The sequence below is a fragment of the Gorilla gorilla genome, chromosome 9 (genome assembly GCF_029281585.2).
Source record: "Gorilla gorilla gorilla isolate KB3781 chromosome 9, NHGRI_mGorGor1-v2.1_pri, whole genome shotgun sequence".
Taxonomy (NCBI): Eukaryota; Metazoa; Chordata; class Mammalia; order Primates; family Hominidae; genus Gorilla; species Gorilla gorilla.
The window spans coordinates 105,692,229-105,709,988 of record NC_073233.2 but is presented as its reverse complement, the minus strand read 5'-3'; positions in this window follow the sequence as shown (position 1 = coordinate 105,709,988).

Below are 17,760 nucleotides of genomic sequence, written 5' to 3'. Positions count from 1 at the left end.
TAGATACTACCCACTATGTTGGTGAAGCTTAACTTTTGCCCCTTCCCTTGCATGTGGAATGTGCATAGTGGTTTGCCTCCAAATTGTAGAAAATGAAAGAGGGAGGAGGGGAAGAAGTAACTCTACAATGCGGAAATCTGTTAAGTACTACTTCAGTCAGGCAATCAAGGTTAATGTCTTCAGTACAAAGTCATTTTAATAATATGGATCCTTGATATAATGGGATGAAAATCACACTTCTGTGGTCCTCTCAAAAAACAATGGGTGAGAACTTCTGCTTTCAAAATGGCAGCATAGAAGAAAGCTGGCTTCCCTCTGCCTCTTGCCTTCCGCCACCAGGAAAACCAAAAATCAAACATATAATTCCAAGATTATCACCAGAAATATCCCAGAACTCAAATATGAAGATGAGACAGTTCCTGGGGTCGCAGAAAAGTAAAAAATCTCTGAGATGATGGTAAGAGAATGGGACTTAAACATCCATGAAAACCCTTCCTCCGTTCTCTCCAGCCCCAAGCATGTGGAAAATTTTCCCCCAACTCACTGTGTCTACACCGGAAAGAATGAGAAGAAAGTGGACAACCAGCTTTTCCACCATCTTGGGTTCCCTGACAGGAGACCTGTCCCTTCCTTAAACAATGGGAAGCATTACAAGTGCCTGAAGGAAGAAATATTTCTGAGGAGAGGCAGGGACAAAGGGAGAGGTCAAAGTTCTATTCCTAGCCCTAGAAACTCTGCTATGTAAAATGGCAAAATCAGAGTGTCTGTCCAGCATCACTACACTGTAGGAGGTTCATCACACAGGTTCTGTAGGCATGAACCCCTAACTAGCTTTCCCATACTTCCAAGATACTCTCTTTGTGACTTCCTCTATTTTGGAAGATAAGTACCCTGAATGGTTACTAGAGCCAATGTGAAAATTGGCTTAAGGCACCAACTAGAGCCAAAAAGAAGGCAACAACCTAGTGGTAAAGAATCTCTAAGCTAATACAACCAATAAAACACCAAAACAAACCAAAGAAGACTGAAATAAATAACTAGTCCTTCAGTACAAAGACATAGACATACATCCATAAGGAACAATGGCAAACAGAGAATCATGATCTCCCCAAATGGACAAAGCAAGGAACCAGTAACTGACACTGAGACAGTGATTTGTGAGCCCTATGACCAAGGAAGTTCAGTAATTTCCAAGATAACATAGAAAAGCAATTCAGCAATTTATCAGCGAAATTTAACAAAGAGATTGAAATAATTTGAAAAAAAACAAACAGAAATCTTGGAATTGAGGAATCAATTGCTGAACAGAAAAATATTTTAGAAGTTCTTAACAGCAGAATGAGTCAAGCAGAGAAAAGAATCAGTGAGCTTACAGACAGGCTGTTTAAAAATACATAGTGGAGGCTGGGCACAGTGGCTCACCCTGTAATCCCAGCACTATTGGGAGGCCGAGGCAGGCGGATCACAAGGTCAGGAGATTGAGACCATCCTGGCTAACATGGTGAAACCCCGTGTCTACTAAAAAATACAAAAAATTAGCTGGGCGTGGTGGCGGGTGCCTGTAGTCCCAGCTACTGGGGAGGCTGAGGCAAGAGACTGGCGGGAACCCGGGAGGCGGAGCTTGCAGTGAGCCGAGATCGCGCCACTGCAGTCCAGCCTGGGCGACAGACCGAGACTCGGTCTCAAAAGGAAAAAACAAAACAACATAGTGGAGAAAGAAAAAGAATGAAAAGCGATACAGATTGCCTATAAGATATAGAAAATTAACTCAAAAAAATCAAATCTAAGAACTGTTGATGTCTAATAGGGAATTGAGCAATAGTAAGGGGTTAGAAAACACTCTTAAGAAATCAAAACAGAAAATTTTCCAAATTTGAGCCAGATATGAATATCCAAGTACAAGAATGTCAGGGAATCCAAAAGGAGATTTAACCCAAATAAGACTGCCCGAAAGCATATAATAATCAAATGTCACAGGTCAGGGTCAAATAGAGAACCCTAGAAGCAGCAAGAGAAAAGAAATAAATGACAAGCTTTACTTCATCTGAAAGCTGACTTCTCAATGGAAACCAGGCAGGGTAGGAGAGAGTAAAATGACATTTTCAAAGTACTGAAAGAAAAAAGAAACAAAAAAAAAAAAAGAAGAGAACAAAAAGAAAAAAATAATGACAACAACAGCAAATTGCCACTCTAGAATATTGTATCCATTACAGTTTCATTTCAAATATAAAGGAGAATGTCTTTACCAGACAAATAAAAGCTGAGAGAATTCACCACCACCTCAACCATCTTACAAAAAATGCTAAAAGTTCTTCAGTCTGAAGGAAAAAAATCACTGATGTGCAAAAACAACAAACCAAAGATTGAAGGTATAAAACCCACTGGTAAAGCAAGTACATGGACAAACCTGGAAAACTCAAATATGTTAATTGTGGTATGTAATTTATATATAATTTTACTAAGAAACACAAAAAACAAACCTATAAAATGGTAATAATACCTATGGCAACCTGTTAAGAAATATATACTATAAAATATGTAAGTTAAGGCCAACCATGGTGGCTCATGCTTATAATCCCAGTGCTTTGGAAGACTGGGGGAGAATCACCTAAGGTCAGGAGTTTGAGACTAGCCTGGGAAACATAATGAGACTCTCTCTACAAAGATTAAAAAAAAAAAAATAGCTGCATGTGGTGGAATGTGCCTGCAGTCCTAGCTACTTGGGAGGCCGATGCAGGAGGATTGCTTGAGCCCAGGAGTATGAGGCTGCAGTGAGCTATGATTGTGTCACTGCTCTCCAGCCTAGATGACAGAGTGAGATGCTGTCTGAAACAAACAAACAAACAAACAAACAAACAAACAAAAAAACTGTGTGAGTTTTCTAATTTATATAAACAGAAATCTGGAGAACTGGCATGTGAATAGATATTAAGGGTGTAGGATAATGGTGGAAGAAATGTAGAAACATAGAGTTGGATCAGGCTGAATTTATTGATTTGGGCCCACTTAGTAGTGACTCTGCATTTAATGTTGCAGCTTGGGGGGTTAAAAAAGGTTCTAATAGGCTGGGCATGGTGGCTCACACCTGTAATCCCAGCTCTTTGAGGGGCCAAGGCAGGTGGATCACGATGTCAGGAGTTCGAGACCAGCCTGGCCAATATAGTGAAACCCCGTCTCTACTAAAAAGAAAACAAAAATTAGCCGAGTGTGGTGGTGCATGCCTGTAGTCCCAGCTACTCAGGAGGCTGAGGTATGTGAATTGCTTGAACTCAGGAGGTGGAGGTTGCAGTGATCCAAGATCGCACCATTGCACTCCAGCCTGGGCGACAGAGCAAGAGTGTCTTAAAAAAAAAAAAAAAAAAAAAAAAGATGGCCCATTGTGAGCAAGCTGGAAATGCCTGATCTCCTGTAGTTTAATGTAGAAGGGACCCAAAGGCTTAGGGAGATTGGGATGATAGAGTGGATTAGTCACTTTAGACCTACTCATTCCAGCTGCAAGGGTCCAGAAGATACCCCTATGACCAAGGCCTTGCAAAATAGGTTTGTGAGGGGAGCACCTGCATCTTTGAAGAGTCCTGTAATTGCTCTTCTCTGTATTTCAGATCTAACAGTGGGAAGTGGAGTCACTCCACTACAAAATTTAAATACAATGGGAATAATTGGATCCTGAGGTGGCAGGGGCTAAGTGGCAGCACTCAACTGTCAAAGGCAAGATGGCTGTAGCTACCATAATGGACAGCAGAGATAAAGGAGCAATCGAAGTAGTCTGACTCAAATAGAGCTCTGGCATTGGCTAAATTAATCATGGTGTTCCTAGAAGTGAAATTGATAGGAAGCCTACTGCATTCCTACTTGATTGATACAAGCAGAAAACTTCTAGGTTAAATGGACAAAAAACTAATTTGAATTATAAAAACAGAGAATCACGTCCCCTCAATCAATTTGCAGACTTGAACTAGTTTATACACCCAGGACCCCTTGAATGAAGGGGAGGACCGGTCCCCTTGAGGAAGGACTCCACTACATTACTGACAATTTATGCAGTGAATCTTTCCTTCATCCCTCCCCAAGGAGACCTCTGGCCTTTTACTGGGGTAGCTGTGCATTGGGGAAAGGGAAGTGATCAGATGTTTTGGGGACTACTGGACACTGGCTCTGAGCTGATGTTGATTCCTGGGAACCCAAAACATCACTGTAGTCCTCCAGTTAAAGTAGGGGCTTATGTCACTTAGGTAAGTAATGGAGTTTTAGTTCAGATCTGACTTACAGTGGGTCCAGTGTGTCCCCAGACTCATCCTGTGGTCACTTCCCCAGTGCCAGAATGCACAATTGGCATAGATATACTTAGCAATGAGAAGAACCCCCACATTGGTTCCCTGAGTGGTATGATGAGTACCATTATGGTGGGAAAGGCCAAATGGAAGCCATTAGAGCTGGCTCTACTTAGAAAAATAGTAAATCAAAAACAATATACGAAGGATAGTTCTATTATGTTAGGCATAATTTGACCTTCTTATTGTCTTTATTTGAAGATTTCATATAATCTCAGGAGATGCGTATGGGTTTACGTTGACAAGGGGTAGATTTCTGATGGTTAATACTGAGTGTCAACTTGACTGGATTGAAGGATGCAAAGTACTGATCCTGGGTGTGTCTGTGAGGGTGTTGCCAAAAGAGATTAACATTTGAGTCAATGGGCTGGGAAAGGCAGACTCACTCTTAATCTGGGTGGGCAGGCATCCTCTAATCAGTTGCCAGCAAGGCTAGAATATAAAGGAGGCAGAAAAAAAAATGTGAACAGACTAGACTGGCCTAGCCTCCCAGCCTACATCATTCTCTCATGCTGGATGTCTCCTGCCCTCAAACATCGGACTCCAAGTTCTTCAGTTCTCAAGTTCTCATACTGGTTTTCCTTGCTCCTCAGCTTGCAGACAACCTATTGTGGGACCTTGTGATAGTGTGAGTTAATACTTAATAAACTCCCCTTTATATATATATTTTATTAGTTCTGTCCATCTGGAGAACCCTGACTAATACAAATATACATAGAAAGACTGTCAACAAAATACTTGCAAACCAAAGTCAACAATACACAGGCAACCAAAGCAAAAATAGACAATTGAGATTACATTAAGTGGAAAAGCTTCTGCATAGCACAAGAAACAACCAACAAAGTGATGAGACAACCCACAGAATTGGAGAAAACATTTGCAAACTATCCATCTGGCAAGGGATTAATAACCAGAATATGTAAGTAGCAAAAGCAACTCAATAACAAAAATAATCCCAAATAATCCAATTAAAAATAGGCAAAATAAAGAAACATTTCTAAAAGAAGACATAGAAATGGCCAATAAGTATATAAAAAATGCTTAATATTGCTAATCATTAGAGAATGCAAATCAAAACTACAGTGAGATTTCATCTCACCCCAGTTAAAATGGCTTTTATCTAAAAACAGGCAATAATAGATGCTGGTGAAGATGCTGAGAGAGTGGGACCCTTGTACATTGTTGGTGGGAATGTAAATTACTACAGGCAATTTACAGAACAATATGGAGGTTCTTGAAAAAACTGAAAATAGATCTATCATATGGTCCAACAATTCCACTCCTAGGTATATAGCCAAATAAAGAAAATCAATGTATTGAAAAGTCATCTGCACTTTCATTTTTATTGTGACACTATTCACACTAGCTAAAATATGGAATTAACCTAAGTGCAATAACTGATGAAGAAAATGTGCTATATATTTCAATGAAATATTATTCTGCCATAAAAATAATTAAATCTTGTCATTTGCAGCAACATGGATGAAACTGGCAGTCATTATGTTAAGTGAAATAAATTGAGCACAGAAAGAGAAATATGGCATATTCTCACCCATATGTGGGAGCTAAGAGAGTAGATTGGTGGTTACCAGAGGCTGGAAGGGTGGAGGGGAGGGAGGGGAGGAAAAACAAGTGCTTAATAGGTACAAATATAGAATTTGATAGAGGAAATTGGACCTGGTGTTAGATTAGTTGGGTGACATCAGTTTACAATAATGTATTGCATATTTCAAGTTTGCTAGAAGAGAAGAATTTGAGTGATCCTAGCATAAAGAAAAAATACATATTTAATGTGAGGGATATCCTAAGTACACTGATTTTATCTTTACAAATTATATGAATGTATTAAATATCACATTTACCCCAAAATGATGTACTCTATTATGCGGCAATGAAAATGTAGTAAAAAAATAAAAATGGGCTCAGTCTAGCCATGAGATAAAGAACGTGACAAACCAAATTTAGTGTTTTAGTCTGTTTGGGGTGCCATAAAAAATATCACAGTTGTGTAACTTAACAGGCATTTATTTTCTCACAGTTCTGGAGGCTGAAAGTCCAACATCGAGGTCCCTGCAGTATGTATTTCCAGTGAGACCTCTTTCCCTGGCTTGCAGTTGAACACTTCTCACTGTGCCCTCACATAACCTTTCCTCTGTGAGCATGTGTGGAGACAGAGTGTGAGCTCTGGTGCTTTTTCTTTGTCTTATAAGGACACCAGTCCTATGGGATGAGATCGCCACTCTTGTAACTTCAGTTAACCTTAATTGCCTCCTTACAGGCCTTAAGTCTAAATACAATCACCCGGCAGTTTCAAGCTTAACATACACATTTTGGAGAGGGACACAATTCAGTACACGCATTGAGAAGAAGCATTATTCAAAATCCTAAATACTATTCCTAAAAACAAAATTATTAGGACAAGAGAAGGCTGAGAAACTGTCACAGATCAGAGGAGGCTAGACAGACAGACATGACTAAATGTAAAGTGGTACCGTGAGTGAGATCTTGGAAAAAAAAAAAGAACATTGGGAAGAATGTATAAATTATGAATTAGTTGTACAATTTAGTAATACTCATGCACCAAAATTGGTTTTTATTGTGACAAACATCCAGTAATGATGTAGGGTGTTAAAAACAGGAAAAAGTGAGTGAGAGGTATACAGAAATTCTAAGTTTACATTTCTGTAAATCTAAACATATTGTGAAGTGGAAGTTGTATTTAAAAAAAGAAAAGAAAAAATTACTAAAGGGAAACTAAAATAAATACAAAGGAAAATTAGGCCATCCATGAGCCAATTAATGAGAGAGCTTTACTAAAAAAGGATTGTAATTATGCTGGGTGTCCTGAAGACCACCATCAGACTCAACAATATGCTGGAAGGATTAACAGAGCTCAGTAAATCAGTCATATTTATAGTTATGGTTTATTACAGAGAAAGAGAACAGATTAACATTAGAAATGGAAAAAGTGGGATCCCACTGCAGCTCAGCAAGGCCACTGCAACCAGACTGCCTCTCTAGATTCCCTCTTCTCTGGGCAGGACATCTCTGAAAAAAAGGCAGCAGCCCCAGTCAGGGACATAGAAATAAAACCTTCACCTCCCTGGGACAGAGCACCTTGAGGAAGGGGTGGTTGTGGGCACAGCTTCAGCAGACAGAAATGTCCCTACCTGGCAGCTCTGAAGAGAGCAGCAGATCTCCCAGCACAGCGTTCAAGCTCTGATAAGGGACAGCCTGCCTCCCCAAGTGGGTCTCTGACCCCCATGTATCCTGACTGGGGGACACCTCCCAGTAGGGGCCAACAGACGCCTCATACAGGAGAGCTCTGGCATCTGGCAGGTGCCCCTCTGGGATGCAGCTTCCAGAGGAAGGAACAGGCAGAAATCTTTGCTGTTCTGCAGCCTCCACCAGTGATACCAAGGCAAATGGTATGGAGCAGACCTCCAGCAAACTCCAGCAGACCTGCAGCAGAGGGGCCTGTTTGTTAGAAGGAAAACCAACAAACAGAAAGGAATAGTATCAATATCAACAAAAAGGATGTCCACTCAGAGACCCCATCCGAAGGTCACTGACTTCAAAGAGCAAAGGTAGATAAATCCATGAAAATGGGGAGAAACCACTGCAAAAAGGCTGAAAATTAGAAAAACCAGAATGCCTCTCCTCCTCCAATGGATTACAACTCCTTACCAGCAAGGGAACAAAACTGGACAGAGAATGAGTTTGACAAATTCACAGAAGTAGGCTTCAGAAGGTGGGTAATATCAAACTCCTTCAAGCTAAAGGAGCATGTTCTAACCCAATACAAGGAAGCTAAGAACCATGAAAAAAGGTTAGATGAATAGCTAACTAGAATAACCAGCTTAAAGAAGAACATAAATGACCTGATGGAGCTGAAAAACACAGCATGAGAACTTCATGAAGCATCAATAGCCAATCAATAGCATCAATCAAAACAAGTATCCATAGCCAAATTGATCAAGCAGAAGAAAGGATATCAGAGGTTGAAGATCAAGACAACGAAATAAAGTGAGAAGACAAGATTAGAGAAAAAAGAGTGGGAAGAAATAAACAAAGCCTCCAAGAAATATGGGACTATGCGAAAAGACCAAATCTACATTTGATTGGTGTACCCGAAAGTGATGGGGAGAATGGAACCATGTTGGAAAACACTCTTCAGGATATTATCTGGGAGAACTTCCCCAACTCAGCAAGGCAGGCTATTGGGGGAACCACCCCTGATAATTCAACGTAGATTCTTTTATATTTTCCATAAGTGTTGGCTCGTCTGAGAAATAAAGGGAAAGAGTACAAAAGAGAGAAATTTTAAAGCTGGGTTTCCAGGGGGGACATCACATGTTGGCAGGTTCCGTGATGCCCCATGAGCTGTAAAACCAGCAAGTTTTTATTAGCAATTTTCAAAGGGGAGGGAGTGTATGAATAGGGTGTGGGTCACAGAAATCACATGCTTCACAAGGCGTAAAATATCACAAGGCAAATGGGGGCAGAGCGAGATCACAGGACCTGGGCGAAATTAAAATTACTAATGAAGTTTCATGTCCCACTGGGCACACATTGTCATTGATAATATCTTATCAGGAGACAGGGTTTGAGAGCAGGCAACTGGTCTGACTGAAATTTACTAGGCAGGAATTTCCTCATCCTAATAGGCCTGGGAGCGCTACAGGAGACCAGGACTTATTTCATCCCTTATCTACAACCGTATATGACAGACATTCCCAGAGCGGTGGCCATTTTAGAGACCTACCCCTGGGAATGCATTCTCTTTCTCAGGGCTGTTCTTTGCTGAGAAAAAGAATTCAGTGATATTTCTCTTATTCACTTTTGTAAGAAGAGAAATATGGCTCTGTTCCACCTGGCTCTCAGGCAGTCAGACCTAATGGTTATCTCCCTTGTTCCCTGAACATCGCTGTTATCCTGTTCTTTTTTCAAGGTGCCCAGATTTCATATTGTTTAAACACACATGCTTTACAAATAATTTGTGCAGTTAACACAATCATCACAGGGTCCTGAGGCGATATACATCCTCAGCTTATGAAGACGACTTGATTAAGAGATTAAACACAGGCATAGGAAATCACAAGAATATTGATTAGGGAAGTGATAAATGTCCATGAAATCTTCACAATTTATGTTCAGAGACTGCAGTAAAGTCAGGTGTAAGAAATTATAAAAGTATTAATTTGGGGAACTAATAAATGTCCATGAAATCTTCACAATTTATGTTCTTCTGCCATGGCTTCAGCCGGTCCCTTCATTTGGGGTCCCTGACTTCCTGCAACAGCAAGCCAACATTCAAATTCAGCAAATACAGAGAACACCACAAAGATACTCCTCGAGAAGAGCAACCCCAAGACACATAATTGTCAGATTCACCAAGGTTGAAATGAAGGAAAAAATTTTAAAGGCAGCCAAAGAGAAAGGTTGGGTTACCCACAAAGGGAAGCCCATCAGACTAACAGTGGATCTCTGAGCAGAAACCCTACAAGTCAGAAGAGAGTGGGGGCCAATATTCAACATTCTTTAATAAAAGAATTTTCAACCCAGAATTTCAATCCAGCCAAACTAAGCTTCATAAGTGAAGGAGAAATAAAATCCTTTATAGACAAGGAAATGCTGAGAGATCTTGTTATCACCAGGCCTGCTGTACAAGAGCTCCTGAAGGAAGCACTGAACATGAGAGGGAAAAACTGGTACTAGCTACTGCAAAAACATACCAAATTGTAAAGGCCATTGACACTATGAAGAAACTGCATCAACTAATGGGTAAAATAACCAGCTAGCACCTTAATGGCAGGATCAAATTCACACATAACAATATTAACCTTAAATGTAAATGAGCTACATGCCTCAATTAAAAGACACAGACTGACAAATTGGATAAAGAGTCAAGACCCACCAGTGTGCTGTATTCAGGTATTCAGGAGACCCATCTCACCTGCAAAGACACACATAGGCTCAAAATAAAGGGATGGAGGAATATTTACCAAGCAAATAGAAAGGAAAAAAAAAAAGGTTGCATTCCTAGTCTCTGATGAAACAGACTTTAAATCAACAAAGATCAAAAGAGACAAAGAAGGGCATTACATAATGGTAAAGGGATCAATGCAACAAGAAGAGCTAACTATCCTAAATATATATGCACCCAATACAGGAGCACCCAGATTCATAAAGCAAGTTCTTAGAGACCTACAAAGAGACTTAGACTCCCACATAATAATAGTGGGAGACTTTAACACATCACTGTCAATATTAAACCAATCAACAAGACAGAAAATTAACAAGGATATCCAGGACTTGACCTCAGCTCTGGACCAAGTGGACCTAATAGACATCTACAGAACTCTCCACCACAAATCAACAGGATATTTGTTCTTCTCAGCACCACATCGCACTTATTCTAAAATTGACTACATAATTGGAAGTAAAACACTCCTCAGCAAATGCAAAAGAATGGAAATCATAACGACAGTCTCTCAGATCACAGTGCAATCAAATTAGAACTCAGGATTAAGAAACTCATTCAAAACTGCACAACTACCTGGAAACTGAACAACCTGCTCCTGAATGACTACTTGGTAAATAACGAAATGAAGGCGGAAATAAAGATGTTCTTTGAAACCAATGAGAACAAAGACACAACATACCAGAATCTCTGGGACACACTTAAAGCAGTGTGTAGAGGGAAATTTATAGCAGTAAATGCCCACAGGAGAAAGCAGGAAAGATCTAAAATCGACATCCTAACATCACAATTAAAATAACTAGAGAAGCAAAAGCAAACAAATTCAAAAGCTAGCAGAACACAAGAAATAACTAAGATCAGAGCAGAGCTGAAGGAGATAGAGACTTAAAAAATTCTGCAAAAAATCAATGAACCCAGGAGCTGGTTTTTTGAAAAGATCAACAAACTAGATAGACCACTAGCCAGACTAATAAAGAAGAAAAGAGAGAAGACTCAAATAGATGCAATAAAAAATGATAAAGGTGATATCACCAGTGATCCCACAGAAATACAAACTACCGTCAGAGAATACTATAAACACCTCTATGCAAATAAACTAGAAAATCTAGAAGAAATGAATAAATTCCTGGATATATACACCCTTCCAAGATGAAACCAGGAAGAAGTTGAATCCCTGAATAGACCAATAACAAGTTCTGAAATTGAGGCAGCAATTAATAGCCTACCAACCAAAAATAGTCCTGGACCATACAGATACACAGCTGAATTCTACCAGAGGTACAAAGAGGAACTGGTACCATTCCTTCTGAAACTATTCCAAACAATAGCAAAAGAGGGACTCCTCCCTAACTCATTTTATGAGGCCAGCATCATCCTGATACCAAAACCTGGCAGAGACACAACAAAAGGAAATTTTAGGCCAATATCCCTGATGAACATCGATGCAAAAATATTCAATAAAATACTGGCAAACCATATCCAGCAGCACATCAAAAAGCTTATCCACCATGATCAAGTCAGCTTCATCCCTGGGGTGCAAGACTGTTTCAACATATACAAATCAATAAATGTTATCCATCACATAAACAGAACTTATGACAAAAACCACATCATTATCTCAATAGATGCAGGAAAGTCCTTCAACAAAATTCAACAGCACTTCTTGCTAAAAACTCTCAATAAACTAGGATTTGATGGAATGTATCTCAGAATAGTAAGAGCTATTTATGACAAACCCACAGGCAATATCATACTGAATGGGCAAAAACTGGAAGCATTCCCTTTGAAAACTGGCAAAAGACAAGAATGCCCTCTCTCACCACTCCTATTCAACATAGTATTGGAAGTTCCGGCCAGGACACTCAGGCAAGAGAAAGAAATAAAGGGTATTCAATTACAAAAAGAGGGATTCAAATTGTCTCTGTTTGTAGATGACATGATTGCATATTTAATACCCCATTTTCTCAGCCCCAAATCTCCTTCAGCTGATAAGCAACTTTAGCAAAGTTTCAGGATACAAAATCAATGTGCAAAAATCACAAGCATTCCTATACACCGATAACAGACAAACAGAGAGCCAAATCATGAGTGAACTCTCATTCACAATTGCTACAAAGAGAATAAAATACCTAGGCATACAACTTACAAGGGATGTGAAAGACCTCTTCAAGTGAAACTACAAACCACTGCTCAAGGAAATAAGACAGGACACAAACAAATGGAAAAACATTCCATGCTCATGGATAGGAAGAATCAGTATCGTGAAAATGGCCATACTGCCCAAAGTAATTTACAGATTCAATGCTATCCCCATCAAGTTACCAATGACTTTCTTCACAGAATTGGAAAAGAGTACTTTAAATTTCATATGGAACCAAAAAAGAGCCCACGTAGCCAAGACAATCCTAAGCAAAAAGAACAAAGCTGGAGGCATCACACTACCTGATTTCAAACTATACTACAAGGCTACAGTAACCAAAACAGCAAGGTACTGGTACCAAAACAGATATATAGATCAATGGATCAGAACAGAGGTCTCATAAGTAACACCATACATCTACAACCATCTGATCTTTGACAAACCTGACAAAAACTAGCAATGGGGAAAGGATTCTCTCTTTAATAAATGGTGTTGGGAAAACTGCCTAGTCATATGCCGAAAGCTGTACCTGGATCACTTCCTTACACCTTATACAAAAATTAAGATGGATTAAAGACTTAAATGTAAGACCTGAAACCATAAAAACCCTAGAAGGAAACTTAGGCAATACCATTCAGGACATAGGCATGGACAAAGACTTCATGACTAAAACACCAAAAGCAATGGCAACAAAAGCAAAAATAGAAAAATGGGATCTGACTAAACTAAAGAGCTTCTGCACAGCAAAAGAAACTATCATCAGAGTGAACAGGCAACCTACAGAATGAGAGAAAATTCTTGCAATCTATCCATCTGACAAAGGGCTATCCAGAAGCTACAAAGAACTTAAACAAATTTACGAGAAAAAAACAACCCCATCAAAAAGTGGGTGAAGGATATGAACAGACACTTCTCAAAAGAAGACATTTATGCAGCCAACAAGCATATGAAAAAAAGCTCATCATCACTGGTCATTAGAAAAATGCAAATCAAAACCACAGTGAGATACCATCTCACGCCATTTAGAATGGCAATCATTAAAAGTCAGGAAACAACAGATGCTGGAGAGGATGTGGAGAAATAGAAACGCTTTTACACTGTTGGTGGGAGTGTAAATCAGTTCAACCATTGTGGAAGACAGTGTAGCTATTCCTCAAGGATCTAGAACTAGAAATACCATTTGACCCAGCAAACTCATTACCTGGTATATACCCAAAGGATTATAAACCATTCTACTATAAAGACACATGCACTTGTATGTTTACTGTGGCACTGTTCACAATAGCAAAGTCTTGGAACCAACCCAAATCCCCATCAATGATAGACTGGATAAAGAAAATGTGGCACATATACACCATGGATTACTATGCAGCCATAAAAAAGGATGAGTTCATGTCCTTTGCAGGGACATGGTTGACACTGGAAACCATCATTCTCAGCAAACTAACACAAGAACAGAAAACCATACACCACATGTTCTCACTCATAAGTGGAAGCTGAACAATGAGAACACATGGACACAGAGGGGGAACATCATACACCAGGGCCTGTCGGGGTGGGAGGCTAGGGGAAAGGCAGCATTAGGAGAAATACCTAAAGTAGATGACAGGTTGGTGGCTGCAGCAAACCACCATGGCAAGTGTATTTTTATGCAACAAACCTGCACGTTCTGCACATGTACTCCAAAACTTAAAGTATTAAAAAAAAAAAAAAAAATAGAAAAGGCACATGGGTGAAATCAAGGAGACATCAGACAAAAACTTCCAGGTGTCCCCTTCCAGGAGAATTGCACTCAATTCACCTGACAACAACCTGTGACAACACATGTGATGTCTTGCCAACCAGGCTAGCTCACCTGAGCCTTGCAATCCAGATTTTTATTGGGGATCAGTCCCATAAGCATGCAGCAGCAGCTTGACTGAACTCAACTCCTCAGTTTCCATCTGCCTAGAGGTTAAATTGATACCATGTGGCCCAAATTCTCAGACGCACCAAAACACTCTCTCAGGCAGCACATTCCAAGGGCTCAGAGGTTATTTCTCAGGGGCTAGTCAAGTGTCAGTCTTTCTGAAGACAGGCCTGCCTTTAGACTATGCGGGGTTTTAGCAACCCAGGCCTACTGAACTAACTACTTATTGCATAAAAATAAATCTTTATTTATACTTGAAGCTCCCAGGAATATAACAAAGAAAAATTAAATGATAGGGCATGGATACTTGACCCTAAGGAATATAAAATTATAGAGAAGATATTCATGTAAAGGAAAAAAATAAAAAATATCTGTGATTTAATAAAGGAAATGAAGTTGTTATATTAACTCAAAAAGAAAGAATGATTATATTTTAAAAGTAACATAGATATAAACATTTTTTAAAAATCTGCCCAATTTAGCACTACCTTCTTTGATGAAATGTCCCCTTTTCTTTATGCTCTGAATGGGAGCTTCCATGCAAAGCCCAACCATTTGAGCACGGTTGCTCAAAAGTAGACACTGATTGAGACAGGCTAACTAACCTGCATCTTTAAAACTTTTTAGGATGTTTTTTCTACTTGGAACTAATAGCAATTAATTTACATCTCTTATATAAAGTTGGGACAAACGAGTTGTGAGTGTTGTGAGACTGTGTATTAAGCTATGTGGAGGAAGCTCTGTGAAATAGTGAAGTTGACAGGAAGAAAGAACTAGAGTTGTAATATGGCAAGAGTTATGGGGATATTCAAAAGCTTGATTCCATGCTTGCTTGAAGCTCATATGTCCTGTACTTCCTGTTTGGTTTCTCTTTGAGCTACTTCAAGTTATCTTTCTGTTCATTGTTACCACAGGAATCTTTCCTAAATGAAGTAAGTTGAAGATTTCTTAAAAGAAGAAGCATTTGACCGATGTTTTAAAGGAAAACAATCATTAACACTTGTTAAATATGTCCTGTGTGTCAGATATATGCTATACACTGAAACCCTAAAATATGAATGACACGCTCAAAAAGCTGACACAAAAGCGGATGTTAACATATAAACAGATATAAGGGAAATTTAGCATGCTTAGCACTATAAAGAATTATGATAAAAATGGTGAGACATGACACATGAGCCTGATATTACTGTAGGAAAAGAGAAGAAAACATATCCTAGGCATGAAGAATTCAAAATGACTTAGATTTGATTTTTAAAATTGTAATAGTTGAAGTGTTGGAAGTAGCTGAGATCACTTGGAAGGAGGAAGAAATTCATATAATAAATATTAAGGAACCTAGGAGAACATTACTATTAACGAAGATATTTTAGAAAAAAATAAAACATATCAAAAAAGAAAATACAGGCTTAATAGTTTCCAAAGAGATTTAACTATTAGAATAAATTAAAGCCTTAAAAATGATTTTTGAATCATCCCTGGACATTGGAAGTATTTTCCTTTAAATTTAATCCATTTTATTAAAACTGGTACTAATTTTTATGCCTTAAAAAAGATTATATAAGAGACCTTCCGCCGGGCGCGGTGGCTCACGCCTGTAATCCCAGCACTTTGGGAGGCTGAGGCAGGTGGATCACGAGGTCCGGAGATCAAGACCACCCTGGCTAACACAGTGGAACCCCGTCTCTACTAAAAATACAAAAAATTAGCCCGGCGTAGTGGCAGGCGCGTGTAGTCCCAGCTACTCCGGAGGCTGAGGCAGGAGAATGGCGTGAACCCGGGAGGCGGAGCTTGCAGTGAGCTGAGATTGCGCCACTGCACTCCAGCCTGGGCGACAGAGCCAGACTCCGTCTCAAAAAAAAAAAAAAAAAAAAAAGAGACCTTCAAAGTCACTTTCTCAGACTTCCCCTTCCCATCCTCTCTCCCCGTCTTAAACCCAAATTGCTCAACCAGTGGCTATGAACACCTCAAGAACAGTTTCTTCCTTTCAACTCACCATTTTGAAGAACGATCTATTCCTAAAACAAGTGGAATAGTCAATTCACCCTTCTGGATAAAGCCCTCTGCCTTCCCAACTTTTTTTTTTTCTCCCAAGACAAAACATTCCTTCAGAATCTTTTTGTGCTCAGGATTTTCAAATAAACGTTTATGATTTGCCAAGGCTCTAGCTGATTTTGTTCTACAGATATTAGTGTTGTGGCTTGAATCAGGACCGGGCCCCCTTATGCTCAGTCCAGGCCACTTCAACAGGACATATCATGCCAATGATTCTTTGATGGTTTCCTTCCTTAGCGGCCCAGCGTCTGCACACCTGAGTAAGTTTTGCTCCTGATGAACTAGTGCTCCACTCCCTTTGCATTAAAGTACCACATAAATGTTTACTCCTCTGGCTTAAGCATTTTAGGAAAATCTTTATTGTAAGTTGCTTCACTATTTCAGGGAGATCATGCATGATGCAGGAGCAAGTAACAAGGCTTTCTGAATGTGATTATTTGTCTCTCATTTATTGTTGTCACTGTAATATGAGCAATTATCTATCATTCAATGTGTCTCCAGTTTGTTGCCCATCCTCTTACATGTACAATCATTATGGTGCCAATGACACTAAATATTTAGCACAAAATAGCTGAAGCTCTGTAGAATGTTACCAAAGACAATTTAGAACTTTTATAGCCACTTGTGGAATTCGATATATGAACAAAGGAAGCCATTTGTGAGGTGCCTTAGAATGAAAGGATTCAGAGATTATAGATATCAATGGTCAGCATTATTTACTGGTATAAAGATGTCTCAACAATATATGAAAATTCTAAAATTCTTTTCATTATGAATTCCTTAGAGAAATGTAAAAACAGTACGTACTTCCTCTCATTCTTTCTGCCCACCTGCAAATTGGTCTCCTTCCTGGACACTTGTAATTTGATTTCCTCCTTCCTCTTACTCTACTCCTTTTTCTTCTGTGCTTTTTCCAAACATTTTTGCTCTTTCTTTGACCTCCCCTGTCACTGAGAAATATACCCTCCTAATGTCTAACTTGGGTACAGAAAATGACCAGCCTCATCAGTCCTATAGTCTAGAACTTGGCAAAGATCAGATTTGCAAAACCCAGCCAAGATCTTTTCTTTTTTTGAAATGGAGTTTCACTCTTGTCATCCAGGCTAGAGTGCAGTGATGTGATCTTGGCTCACTGCAACCTCCGTCTACTGGTTTCAACTGTTTATCCTGCCTCAGCCTCCCAAGTAGCTGGGATTACAGGCGCTCGCTGTCACGCCCAGCTAATTTTTGTGTTTTTAGTAGAGAAGAGGTTTCACAATGTTGGCCAGGCTGGTCTAGAACTCCTGGCCTCAGGTGACCCGTCCATCTTGGCCTCTCAAAGTGCTGGGATTACAGATGTGAG